Source organism: Pogoniulus pusillus, chromosome 2 (genome assembly GCF_015220805.1).
Source record: "Pogoniulus pusillus isolate bPogPus1 chromosome 2, bPogPus1.pri, whole genome shotgun sequence".
In the NCBI taxonomy this organism is placed as follows: domain Eukaryota; kingdom Metazoa; phylum Chordata; class Aves; order Piciformes; family Lybiidae; genus Pogoniulus; species Pogoniulus pusillus.
This window is the reverse complement of record NC_087265.1, coordinates 40,134,861-40,149,602: the sequence shown is the minus strand read 5'-3', so window position 1 is coordinate 40,149,602 and position 14,742 is coordinate 40,134,861.

Genomic DNA, 14,742 nt, shown 5'->3' with positions numbered 1-14,742 from the left:
TGCTGACTTCCTAGGAAGCTGACTGGGGAGTCACACAGCTGAACAGCAGAGGTTTGCTGATCTCCTGCCAGGCTGGACTGTGTGGGTGTTTAACACTTAGAATCATAGAATCAACCAGGTTGGAAGAGACCTCCAAGATCATCCAGGCCAACCTAGCACCCAGCCCTACCCAATCAACTAGACCATGGCACTAAGTGCCTCAGCCAGGCTTTTCTTGAACACCTTCAGGGATGGTGACTCCACCACCTCCCTGGGCAGCCCATTCCAATGGCAAATCAGTCTCTCTGTGAAGAACTTCCTCCTAACATCCAGCCTTGACCTCCCCTGGCACAACTTGAGACTGTGTCCCCTTGTTCTGTTGCTGCTTGCCTGGGACCTCACAAGGACTATTTTCATTCTTTGCTTCTTCAAATGGCTGCCATCTTATTCCAAATAAACTTTTCTTGCTCTTGCCCAAGCAATGCAGCTTTGTCCTTCACATGGTTTCCAGTCCTGCCTGAGGAAACCTCACCTGCCTTTTCCATGCCATACATGGACACACACACTCTGCTTGTCCTAGCAGACATAGAGGGAAAGCTCTTGCCTCTGCAGAGGCAATATTTAAGTAAAGAAGAAAGAAGTTAGAAATCGCTGTCTGAGGGCTGCCCATGAATGAGAAAACCTGAGCATAGCTGTGTGGAGCCTGGCTTCAAGGTGTATCTGTGCATCTGTGGGTACCTCCTGGCTTTTGCTTATTTTTCTGACGTGTTGAGGCAGGCTTTGTATGTGAGACCTGTGAGTCACAAATGATCTAAAGAGGCTGTTTAGTTTCTCTGCAGTTATATTAGTTGCTTATGATAACCATCCTGCAAATAATGTTCTGCCGTTGTTTATAAGCAGCCAACCTGTATGTGTCCAACCTGTATGTGTCCAACCTGACTTTGCTAATGGATCAATTTCTTTTCTGTGCTGAATGAACTTGAGTATAGCAACCACTCAGCTGCAGAGCAAGGACACCCAGGAAGGTGGTGGAGGCACTGTCCCTGGAGATCTTCAAGAAAAGACTGGATGAGACACTTAGTGCCATGGTCTAGTTGATTAGTTAGGGCTGGGGGATAGGTTGGACTGGATGATCTTGGAGGTCTCTTCCAACCTGGTTGATTCTATGATTCTGTGACAGTAATTGTTTCTTAACTTTGCACTCTGAAATCACTTGGTGGTTTCTGGAATAAATAAGTAAAAGTAAGTATAACCTAAATTTTGCTTGTTATGCAGAAGCTTCTGAAAACAGGAGTCTTCTGTGGTGCCACTGCAGGCCACTTGTGCAGTATGTCCTCTGGGCTTAGCCTTTAAATCACCCCTCTTTTGTGCACCATTTCTGTTGGCTTTGAAACATGTAACTGTGAAACATCAACACATCTACTTAACATTCTTGGGTGTGCAGAATGAATTTATTTCCATCTTTGCTGCTTTTATTTTTTTTATGATGCATATGTATGATGCAAGCTACAACAGAATCACCTCTCGAGCACTGTGCTGCAGTGACTTGCGTATAACCTGCCTGTAAAACTCCCCAGCTGCTCTAGCTCTTTTCCTGGCGGAAGCCTGGCCATAGGATAAATTGAGAGTCCAGAACTGCAACCAAGATGTGAAATTAAACTTTTATTAAAGTAAATCATGTCCTGGGTTTATGTTAAAGAATGAGCCAATAAAAGTGCACATATTTAAAGAAATGCAATTTAAAACAATGTACACTGGTTTATGTAATTTCTTTGCTCTCAATTTTATTGGTACAACTGAGTTGAGTTACTTAAGTTGCATACCTGAGTTTTTCTAGCTGTGATAGTGGCTTGTGTGTTTGATGCCCTTTGCTTTTGGGATACCATGGAGAAAGAAGTGAGAGTGCTTGGGAGGCAACTGCAAAGAGCTTATTATAGCTCCAATGTTTGCATCTGGTGCATCTGGCACCACCACAATATAGGGTTGTCCGAAGGTCTCCTTATTTAACAACAGGGGGAAGCCTTGGACCTCTGCCCAACTATTGGGTGCCCTGCAGTTCCCAGGGCATGAAGAAGTGTGTGCACTGCTCTCCTCCTACTGTTCTGCACATGGTGCAGGGTTAGGAGGGACAAGGGCTGACCACATGGGCAAGCATGTTCTCTGCAAGTATTGCAGATATTTAACAATTAATTATTATTAGTTAACAAATTCAGTACATAGAACATTATTTCTTTGTACTTAAGCTGCAGAGGTAACAGGAGTGAAGCATTTAGATTGCATTATCTGTTTATATCATCAGTGTGTATTGCTTGACTTCACTGAAGATAAAATAGAGGATCTTTGCTCTTGTTTCAGGATCTGCTGGAGTGAGGGAGAACCCTTGTTTCCTTTCTGGTCTCTTCTGAATGTTTTGTCTTTGCACTGAAGAAACTGTAATTTCTGTAAAAGAGCATTTTCCAGTGTGCTCTGTGAGAAGGCTGAAGGACAAGGAGGATCAAGCATGTAAGTGCATGAGGTACATCTTGCACCCAAAAGGTATGTGTGAATGCAAAAGGAATAATCACTGAATAGTACAGAAAAAGTGCTCTAGAAAATGTGTTTAGCTCTGTTCCTGTACTTTGCTTTCCTCTCTCTTCATCCCATTTGTTTGCAGAATTGTAGTCTCAGTCTTGGAACTACCAAGCCCCTTCAACCATTGTCTTTGAAGACATACTAATTGTAATGGACTGGGGCCTCACCTCGCAATCAGTCCAAAGCTGGCCAGCAAAGGAAGTCATCTCTTACACAGAGTACTGTAGTTGCTTTCAAACACAATGTTCAACTATTCACCTCTTTGCTACTAGAAATTGTCTTATTTCTGGGAAGTGTTTGCTAGCAAATCTTCAGGGGCAATACATTTTAAGGTACCAGAACAGTTTTGCTCAATATGGATACAATGCTGCATTCTTCTGTTGAGTTTCTTTTGTAGGTTACCTTAACCTTAACAATGATGTGCTTCTGGTGGCAACTTGCTTTTTAGGATGCCAGGGACACTAACTGGGTCTATGCTGTCATAGTTGTGCAGATATTTTAAAGCAGGACAACATCTCATTGCTGTCAATAACTACCTGAAAGGAGGCTATAGCCAAGTGGGAATTGGTCTCTTCTGCCAGGCAAGCAGCAACGGAACAAGGGAACACAATCTCAAGTTGTGCCAGGGGAGGTACAGGCTGGATGTTAGGAGGAAGTTCTTGCCAGAGAGAGTGATTGGCATTGGAATGGGCTGCCCAGGGAGGTGGTGGAGTTGCTGTTCCTAGAGGTGTTCAAGAAAAGCCTGGCTGAGGCACTTAGTGCCATGGTCTAGTTGACTGGCCAGGGCTGGGTGCTAGGTTGGCCTGGATGATCTTGGAGGTCTCTTCCAACCTGGTTGATTCTATGAGTCCATGATTTTCCTCCATTGTTTGATCTCCTTTGATAAATTCAAAGAAAATGGTTCACCTGATTTGCTCAGCTTGTAAAGCAGGAGAGGAATGGTTTAGGTTTTTTCAGCTAAACAAAAGACAAGATTTATAATCAAATGTCCTGACTCTGAGCTGTCCGCTCTGGAGTACTCACGATTTATCAGGTGGAAAATGAAACTATGGCACACTTATGCTTGTGCTTCTGATGTCCCCATGTAGACCCTTCTCTCCTCAAATTTGGGGTAGGCTGCTTACTTAGTGGTGGTCTTAGTTGACATCAAGGTAGTCTACACAGATAACTAATATATATTAGCTTCAGTAGTGCAGTCACTGTGTTGCTAATTCATTTTCCAGTGTACTAGACGTAGCATTTCTCCACATAGATAAATTATCTAAATGATCTATTCTGGAGCTGTTGTTTCTCAAAAGCTGCACTGTTGAGCAACAGCCTGCAAAGATGATGTTCCCCTCTCACATTGGGGAACAAACAAGGTTATTAGTTTGACAACACAATCCCATTCTTGCCTGCTTCACTGCTGTTGCCCTCTAGTCCTTCCACTTTAGGATGGAAGAGATGCAAAGAGTATGTCTGCTGCAGTGATGAAGCAGAAGAGGGTGAGTAAAGCTCTTCTCATTTCTCTGCTGTTAGCAGCATATCACCATCTGGAAATCACTGAGGGAGCATGTTAATTCAATTTTATTACTGTGTATTTTAAAGTCTGTCAGAGAAGCCCAGGCCTTTGTTTTAGTTTAGTCTAAATCAAAATAAATAATCGTCACGAAGATGTAGAGGTACTGTGAGATACTTACCCAGCCTGACACAAAAAAATAAACTAATGATGTTTTATAGGTTCATGAAAAAAATATTTACCTACCTCATCTGACTGCCAGTAAAGTATTAAACAGATTAAAAGCAAAGACAGATGCCAGTGTTCATACCAATCACTTTGCATATGGGAAAAAAAAAAGCCAAAGAAGGAAACCCAATTATCCCAAATTTAGGATTGACAAATCCAATTTAGATGCACCAATGTCTGATGCAATATGTGCTTGTTTCTCTTCTAAGACCAAGAAAGCTTTGTGGTGGATTTGGCAAGCTCCTTAACAAAACTGAAGAAAAATTATACACATGCACACTGAATAAGATTTTAAGTCAGAATATGCAGTCTAGAAGTCTGTCTAACTTGAAATTAGGCTGTTTCAGGCTGTGCAGTTATTCTTTCAAAGGTCCATCTGACATTCCAGTGGTTGTTACAATAAGGTTTTGTTCAGCAGAAGGACAGAGCACTTGCCAAGTCAAGTATGTGAACCCAGGTGAATGGTGCTGGATGCTAGGCTGAGTATGGGTACATCTAAGTGTTCAAGGGCTTCAAGTGTTTGCCAAGGAAGTAAAAATGCTTAGGAAAACTGGGGCCATGAGCAAATCCTCTGCATACCACCGTACTGACAGAGCCCATGCTGCATGCCAGAAACGATTGGTTTTGGTTGTATAGGGAGTTCTTAGATGGGAGTTACTTTTGGCATAGAGCTGCACTTCTGCCCTGGTTCGCTTCCCCTACCCCTGCTCAAACAAGGTTCTAACATTAGGCAACTTTGCAACCAGAATTTCCTGTGTGGATAGTTCCATAATGAAAACACCCAAGTTTCATCTACAGAGCAGCTGCCAACCCAGCCCCAGTGAACACAGCAAAAATATCTAAGCAGCCATAAATATGATCAAGATTAACTGCTATGCAAAATGACTGCTTTCAGTGAAGAGTGCGGATCAGAGCTCAGCAAGAGCAGAAGGTGTGGCTCTGTCAGGTGGTAAAACTCTATTGCAAAAAGACTGGCAAGGCTTATGATCTTATATATATATATTTTTTTTTCTTCAAACATCTTTCCTTCCCTTAAAATAAAGCCAACAGGCCCTCCTCCCCTCCCAAAAGAAACAAAAGAGGTTAACCAGAAGCACAACAAGCTACATCAGCACACGTCAAATCAATGCAGTAAGCAGTGACTGGAGCAGAGGCCTGCCTGGTGGGCCCTGTGTCAGGCCTATAAATCAACATAATGGGTGTTCATATGAGCCTCTTGATCCCTCCCCTCCTTCATATGCATGTATCATTATTTTCTAATTGGCCACCCTGGACCAAAGGGAATGTTTGTGGACCCTTTGCCAGACATGCCCGTTATTGTGAGTGCTACATGATGGTGCGCTTTGGCCTCTTTCTTCCCTAAGCTGCTTTCAGAGAGATTCCAACCTTTCTGTCAGTCAGAGATACAGGAAAAGATACACTGCCTACAGTGAGCTACTCTGACAGTGAGCAACTCCATTTCTTAGCACTAGAGCTAAGCACTCACTGACCAATAACGTTCCCACTGTCTCCAACCGGCCATGCTGGAATGATCTACTGGGCAAGCAAGTCTCCATCTGCTGTGTCCTCTCCAGCACTGGCCAAAAGAAATCTGAAAATACAGTAACTCTTTAATAACTCTAAATCAAAGACCAGCTTACGACTGTAAAGAAAGTTAACTCTCACTTTAAGGCCAGATGGTGCACGTTTGAATGCTAAGAGAAAAGATGCTGAAAAACAATTGGATGATGGAGTGTTTCCTAGAGTTGATGGACATCTCTGTCCTTAAAAAGCATTTGCTCTTGCTACCACGCAGCAGCCAAAGATCAATCTGATGTTGTTATTTACCTTCTGAAATTAGTTTAAGGTGTTTCACAGAAAAGTTGCAATCACAATGAGCAAGCCTCCTTTTCACTGCTTTAAGTTAAATGCCTTTCAAAGACCTTATCTGCATTGTCCCATTGCTTGCATCCTATAAAGCAATCATAACATCTCACAGGAAAAGCTGAGCAACCTGATCACTACTTATGTCAGTGTACTCCAGAAAAGTATCAGTCAGGGCTGGCAAAGCTTCTTCCATCAGTTGGTTTACTGTATCCATCATGATCTGGAGGAATCTTGGTCAGAGAAGGAAGTTTCCCAGTTCGTTTAACCTTTGGGCTTTCTGGAGGCATAACAGCAGGAATATTTATTACTGCTGCTCGTTTTTAATGGCCTTTCTAACAGCCAACAACTCCTCAAATGCTTGGTGGGCTCCTAGCCCAGCCATGAGTAATGAACTGCTTGCCACAAACTCTGATGTGAATTCAGCCTGCACAGGGCAGTTTGCTATAAACATGAGCTCACTGGCTTCCCTTTTGACAGTTATCTTTATCTCTCTCGTGGATTGAGCCAAAGGACCTGATCTAAAGATCACAAACTCTAAGACATTTGAAGTCTCAGTACAAATGTATAAACACTGCGGTTCAGGGACACTTCTTAATCACCCCAGTCCTAAGCATGAATTAGAGGTGCAATCATGAGATGCAGGGCTGCAACATCAGGAAGGATGGTGATAGAAAACACCTGGAAAAAGCTCCAGCTGAAAAGAAGTAGTCCATTGGGTTGCTTCTCTTTCTCTATCTCAAGTGGCAGAGAATGTCACTTCTATAGATGAGTCCTTCGGATTCTCAGGTTTGTTCTCCCAGTCTCTCCCCATGCTGTGGTCTAACCACCAACAAGGCACACAGCCCCCAAGAGGAGATTGCTTCTCAAAAGAAATTGTTCTTCCTTTGAGAAAGCACAAGCCCAAGTTGAGAAGCTGGACTAATGACTGGCTCTGAAACAGAGGCCATCCATCAGTTTTTCCAGACTGACCCTTCCAAGTTTCAAGGTGCCCTCCTTGCCTCATGTTACAAGCCCTTAAAACAAAAAAAGTCTGACTTCTGTTGGCTACTCTGAATTATCTTTTGGTGATTTTTTGTTTTTGAGCTTAGCTTGCATTTTGTGTTGTTTTATGTGAAAACAGAATTCTTTCTGTGGGTGCTGGGTTATGGTAATGAGGTGTCAGTGGACCCTGGCAGAGCAAGCCTGTCCTTAGGGTTTGCTTTGGGCCTTTATTTCTTGCTCCTTGCAAAACAGCTCCTTCTTGTTTGCTGTTTGGCTTTACCTCTGTCCCACTGCTTTCGGTTCTGCCAAACTGAGGAGTTCAGTGGGACTGCTGCTGTGCAGGAATGCAGCTGCACCAGAGTCCTGAGGCAGCGCTGCTGCTGCTTTGCTGACAAATGTTGTGTTTCACCAGGGATTGGGTTCATCACTCTGGTCCTAACTTTGTTGTGTATCTGAATACGTTAAAATCTACTGGTGTTACTCTTTCTTTGTTCCTCCTTAGACTTCTGCTTCTGTTCATTGCTGCATAATTAACATGCTTGGGCTGTCCATACATTCGCACTTTGTTCTGATCTGTATTGTTCTGAGATCTATGGCCTCAGGGACAAGCTACTGGCAGGAAAGTATCTGAAATTGTGGTTTGGCTACAGATACCTGGTTTAGAGTGCCATCCCTCTATTAATCTCCATTACAGACAATAGGCCAGAACGGTGCAACTCCACCAGGCTTTAATTCAGTGACCCAAAATTTATGCCATCTGAGAATGCATCCCAATGTCTTATTTATAACCAAGATAAAAACTGCAGAAAGGTAACATCTTTCATTAGACCCCCTTGATTTAGTTGAGGGAAGGGGAAACAGAGTTGGTTTGGGGCATCTGAGTCCCTTTTCAGGGATAAGTGTCTTTGTGAGGATGCCACAGAAACTGTTATTTCAGTTTAGCCTCAGTGAAAAGACTTTCAGAGCTGTGCACTACAGAAGTGTGCACAGTGACAAAGCGCTGAGCCTTCCCTCCTGGGTCCTGCACTCTTCCCTACATTTTGTCTTGGCCATGCCTCCCTGGGAGTGTCTATTTTCTCTTCATTGAATGAAAGGTGTGCAAGGAACCATCTTGCTAGGTTTACAGAAGTGGGATGGGACCTGGGACTTCAGCCTCTCTGCCCCAGGGCAAGTCTTAGTTTGTAATGCTGTCACATGTACAGTGCTGCAGTTCACACCTCACAAGTAACAGGATGCAAGGAGAAAATGTGAATTTGGGTGTACTCTCACAACTTTTTACTTATGACCTCTTTAAATGGGACTTAAGAAGAAGATGACCAAGATTGTTTGAGTGGGTGGGTAGTGCCAGGTCTCCACTTGAGTGGTGGTAGCACCACAGAGAGCTTTCCCTGAGGGCACGGCGAGGTGAGGGCTGCTGTTCATTTTCTCCAGACAGTCATTACTGCCAGGTCAGTGTGCATGAACACTAGGTGTAGATGTGTGAGCTTTGGCTGAAAGTACAACTGGTGTGTGAGACCCCCACGAAGCAACACTGCCTTTCAACGCCTGGGTGCACCAGGTGCTCAGAATCTCCTGTGTAAAGCAGGAATTTCACAGGCATCCTTAAACAAGGAAGCGGTTTCCTCAGTTCCCCTAAGAGCAAGAGAAACAAATGTCTTGTCTGGGATCCTCATTGGCTCTCCCAGCTACAGCTGGGCCAGAGCCTGGCTCTGCTGAAGATTTGCTGATCGGTCTGTCAGCATGAACACGTTCCACCTTCTCCTTCATGCTTTCTGACATCCTGGTGGGGTTTGCTGCAGACACCATGCTTAGATATCTTCTCTGAATTGGCTGTTATAGGGGGAATAGTGAAGGCAGATCAAACTTAAAGGCAGGAGGGTGCAGGGTATGTTCCCCCCCTTCCCAGCCAGATGCACTGCAAGCCTGACAGACTTATGATTTCATATGGAGAGCAATATATACTACAGGTTTTCTTTTTCTTGCCATTAATCAAAAGGCATTGTGTATATACAATGTAATTGTGAGTCCTGGCCAGCATGGGTGGGCTGACAGAAAGGCTTTGCAGTTCTGCACAGCACAGATAAGCTTTGCCAGATACTAGCCCTGGTAGTCAGCAGCAGCTGTGAGGATCATATGCCAGCACGGGTGGGTGCACAGGGATGCACACCAGGCTCCAGCCTCAGCTTTGGCAGGGGTGGGCAAAGATACAGTTTCAGCCACACCAATGTAGTGCCACTAGGTCTGTTTCAGCAGTGGCAAACGCTCTTGGACCTGTTTGGACTTTTTGTCCCCTAATGGGCTATAGCCTGGGTTCTGCCTGCTCATTTTGTTGTGAAACCCAACCTGTGGGTTTTGCTTTTTCAGTTGTGCCAAATACTGTAGAATTGCAGATGAGGCAACTTAGTGCACATTAGCAGGTGACTTTCTTATCCAGAACCCAAAATGTAGCTGGAAACTAGAAATGCTAGGAGGAGGTTCAGCTGGTGCATGGGACCAGGGAGCGTCAGGAGCCAAGCACAGAGTGTGGAGATGGGTGTGATGTTCAAGCAGTTGAGTGTCTGCTGGAAGTGAACTGGGAGGGATGTGCTGGGCTGGAAGCCTTTTCAAAGGACTTCTGAAAACCAAGTCATTTCCACCTCGTGAGTTGGTAGGAGTGGAGTGGCTGCATGGGGATATGCCATGCATGGATGCTTGAGTACCTTCCTCTGGAGTGCAGGGAGCTTTCAGGCTCTGCAAGGGCACCTGCTGTGAGTAGCCTGCTCACAGACAGATTTTTGGGAGCTGGCAGGAGACAGTGACAAAGCTTCACAGCATCAGAGCTATTTCTTCAAAGGAAAACATTTTACTGCCAGGTTTTATGCTGCTGTTTGGCACAACGGTCATTTAACTCTGAGGACTGTTTCCATGCTAGTGACGCCAGGTGATGTGAAGCTGCCACCAGGCCAGGACTCTGGTGCCAAAGTGATTTTGAATAGTAGCCAGTGTGAGCATGAAATGCCAGGGTGATAATAGAATGCTGCTTCTGAAGGCAGTTGCAGGAGTTAGTGATCTATTTTAATTTTAAGAAATCTGACAGCTCTGTAAGGGTAATTTCTACAGCACTGGGATAGATCTACCAGAGAGCAAATGCTCTGATTCTCTCCTCCTAGAAATATTCTTTTAGGAATTTAAGATACCAGACTTATGGTTGGGTTAATGCACAGATGGCACCAGAAACTAACACCCTTATTACAGTAACAAAACCCATACATCTTTGCTATTGCTATATTCATCTGTTAGGAAGGATCTCACTAACTACAGATTATCTCTCAGCTCCCGGAGTTACCAAAAGCCCATCAGTGGCATACAAGGCAAAGGCGAGGTGTGAAATACACCACTGGGTCAGCAATCCTTCCTCTGCCTAATTCCAGCTGTTACACGGTGTTAGACTGTTTTGGGAGAGGCAGTTCTGCTAAATTTCCTTAGAAATCCTCATAAAAGCAGGGGACACATTTTCAATCCAGCCATACAAATGTTTCCAACACAGCTGCCCTTGCATGTGCTCAGCTTAACTTGGGCAGCTTTAAAGGGTTAGAGAAAATTTAAGAGAATACCACGAGAAGCCAGCCCCAAGTAGCAAATTTCAGAGACAAATCTTGATGCCCAAAATCTTGAGGAGACTTTCAGATCTGGAGTTTTGATTTAGTCTGCTCTAGAAGTACAATGCCTTCCTTCAAAACTTGTGCTGGAGCCAGGCCTGCATTCCTCACCATCTCAAAATTTACTGCTGGTTAGGTTGTGGTGAAAGCAGATTTATACTTTGCTAGTCCTGAAGTGACTGATTTGCTGAACATCAGATGATAGAGTTTGCTATAACAAATTGTTGGACTGATGATCTAACAGGCAACTATTCTGCTATTGACAACATGTGATGATTCAAAGGCAACAAACATATCTTGCTGTGCTGTCTCTTAGGGGAATAATTCCTCCCTGACATTTCTAGTGATCATCTTACACCACGAAGCATGAGATTTAACTACTGATACTTTGGCATGCGTAACTACAAAGGTTGTTATTTTTAATGGAGTGGACAGCATGTCTCCTGAGAGCCATAAACACATCATGTGCATGTGAAATGCGATTGTTGTGATCTGGCCCATTCTACTACAGAAGGCTTTGCACAATTAGATTAGCTGGAGAAAACACAGCATTGTTCAACAAATCAGCAGGATTCATAGCTCACGTTTTTCATGAAGCTCCTATGTAGGGCAGTTAATACTGTCCTCAGTAGCATGTCTATCTTGAGTAGCAGCAATTTCAGCTTGGAAACAGCAGTATGGGCTTAGATGTACCAGAAATGCCACGCTTGTGTTTCTTGAAGTGTGAATTGCAATGACAGGGCATTATCACAGTATCATCAAGGTCGGAAGAGACCTCACAGATCATCAAGTCCAACCCTTTACCACAGAGCTCAAGGTTAGACCATGGCACCAAGTGCCACATCCAACCTTGCCTTGAACAGCCCCAGGGACGGCGACTCCACCACCTCCCCGGGCAGCCCATTCCAGTGTCCAATGACTCTCTCAGTGAAGAACTTTCTCCTCACCTCCAGCCTAAATCTCCCCTGGCACAGCCTGAGGCTGTGTCCTCCTATTCTGGTGCTGGCCACCTGAGAGAAGAGAGCAACCTCCTCCTGGCCACAACCTCCCCTCAGGTAGCTGTAGACAGCAATAAGGTCACCCCTGAGCCTCCTCTTCTCCAGGCTAACCAATCCCAGCTCCCTCAGCCTCTCCTCGTAGGGCTGTGCTCAAGGCCTCTCCCCAGCCTCGTCGCCCTTCTCTGGACACGCTCAAGCATCTCAATGTCCCTCCTAAACTGGGGGGCCCAGAACTGAACACAGGACTCAAGGTGTGGTCTAACCAGTGCAGAGTACAGGGGCAGAATGACCTCCCTGCTCCTGCTAGCCACACCATTCCTGATGCAGGCCAGGATGCCACTGGCTCTCTTGGCCACCTGGGCACACTGCTGGCTCATGTTCAGGCGGGTGTCAATCAGCACCCCCAGATCCCTTTCTGTTTGGCTGCTCTCCAGCCACTCCAACCCCAGCCTGTATCTCTGTATGATTTGGAGTGACCCACCAACAAATGCTCCATGCCCTTTTGGCTCTTTATTCTGGCCAATACTTTGCAAATCAGAAGGGCCAATCTTCCATGAATGTCTTGCACTACTTGTAACCACTGCTTCCACAGCAAGTGTGAGCTGGGCTTTTTTTCAGTTTTAATTTGGTGCACAGGTGTTTCTGTCATGGTTTGGGTGTTCCCTGCCCCCCCACACTTTGGAAATCACCCAGACTAGACTTAGCCAGCTCTGGAAATATGAATGAAGCTTATATTTACAGCTAGCACAATCTACAAGCAGATATTTACAGTATATGCAGTTATATACAGAAATATACAAGGTAAAAGGTAATACAGAAACACAACTCCCCTCCCAGAAACCTGAGTCCCCAGGAGGGGCTCCCAACCACCCCTTCACCTTTCCCCTGCCCCTCACAACCTTACCCCAGTCCCAAGGAAGAATTGAGGCTTGGCCAGAGGTTAAGAAGCAAAGGTGGGTTAGTCCAGATGGAGGGTGAGGTTAGAGAGTAAGATGCAGCTCAGCCAGCAGCCCAAGCAAGAGAACAAATGGTGAGAGTGTTACCTAATGTTTTAACTTCTTCTTCCCAAATTCCTCAGCGAGACTCTGAGGGAAGCAGACATCACCACTGTTTTCCTTTCACAGCCTGTAATCTAGTTCTTCTCACCATAACATTCTACCCTGCTTCAAACTAGCACAGTTTCAAAAGTAGCAACACGATGAAAACCTCACACACTGCCTCAGGAGCTCTCTCGTTTGGGTGTATGTGTTGTACAAATGCTCTGTCTCAGAACCACCGACCAGAATTACTCTGACCCAAAAGGCTGTACAACATGTGAGGCTCCTCTGGTGGTTTTTCATTTGATTCTAAAGTTTGATGTGAAATAGGAGTCAAAATAAACTCAGAATGGACTGCTACCTCAGGCTACACCTATTTGTCTCCCATTGCCTATGAAGGACTTCAGAAGGCAGGCTGTGTGAGATCTGCTGCTGAGCTGTGCTCTCTACACAGGATGGCAGTAAAGGTGGAGAAGTTTTCGGCTTCGGTCTGTAGTTTGACTCCCCGGAGTAGCCAGTTCAAGGCTATTTGCAGCCGGAGTGCTGGATTTACACTCTGTGGTTTGCCCTGCACATGAAGTGGGTATGCTGCATCAAAATGTGCTTTTGTGATTAGACATTGGCACTAAGCAGTCTCCCCTTATTTCAAGATAGAAGCAGCTTTTAAGTGCTGCCAAACATTTGACTTGCTCTGTGCAAGCTGAAGAACACATGCCACGGAGAGAAAGTAGGAAAACTAAGCTCCCAGTAACACTGATGGTCCAAAAACTGTGTGGTCTGATCTTAGCAATGGTTTCTGTTTAAAATCAGCACCAAGTGGTAACAGACATGTCCAAAGAATATAAGGAGACCTCACCTACTTAAAAACAAACAAAAGAAAATCCTTCTGATAAATATAATGTTCTGATCTATCTCCAACCTAAGATAAAAACATTTAGCAACCTCAGAGGGATGTGTTTCTCTTTTGGCTCTTCTCAAATGAGCCAAATGGGAAAATCCCCCCCAGCCCTCTCCTGTCGACTCTGATTTCAGACATGACCTTAAAGCTGGCCATGGTTACTGCAACTCATGACACCCTTCTCATGCCCCTTCTTCTGCCTGGCCTGGCCTGGCCTCAAAAGTTTGGAACACCTGAATAGATGAAATTACTTAAAAGTATGCAATACAGAAAACACCTTTGGCTTGGTCTTGCTCAGGCTTATATCTGGACCACGTAGCAAGGCAGGAATCTGTTGGTCCACAGCTAAACTCACACAGCTCAATTCTCTTCAGCTCCTTTTTGGAGCCAAATGCATGGGGGTGGGACTGTGCTCTCCACCAACAGCAATGGTTTGGACCTTCAGTTTCAGTGAAACTAAATAGTAGTTACAAGCTGCCTAAATATTGATGTAGTTTTAATAAGCAGGTTTTTTCTCTTTCTTCACACTCTCCCTTTCTTTCTTTCTTTCTTTCTTTCTTTCTTTCTTTCTTTCTTTCTTTCTTTCTTTCTTTCTTTCTTTCTTTCTTTCTTTCTTTCTTTCTTTCTTTCTTTCTTTCTTTCTTTCTTTCTTTCTTTCTTTCTTTCTTTCTTTCCTTTCTTTCTTTCTTTCTTTCTTTCTTTCTTTCTTTCTTTCTTTCTTTCTTTCTTTCTTTCTTTCTTTCTTTCTTTCTTTCTTTCTTTTCTTTCTTTCTTTCTTTCTTTCTTTCTTTCTTTCTTTCTTTCTTTCTTTCTTTCTTTCTTTCTTTCTTTCTTTCTTTCTTTCTTTCTTTCTTTCTTTCTTTCTTTCTTTCTTTTCTTTCTTTCTTTCCTTCTTCCTTTCTTCCTTTCTTCCTTTCTTCCTTTCTTCCTTTCTTCCTTTCTTCCTTCCTTTCTTCCTTTCTTCCTTTCTTCCTTTCTTGATTGCTTTCTTGATTGCTTTCTTGATTGCTTTCTTGTTTAGTGCTTTTTAGTTCCAGTCTCTTCATTC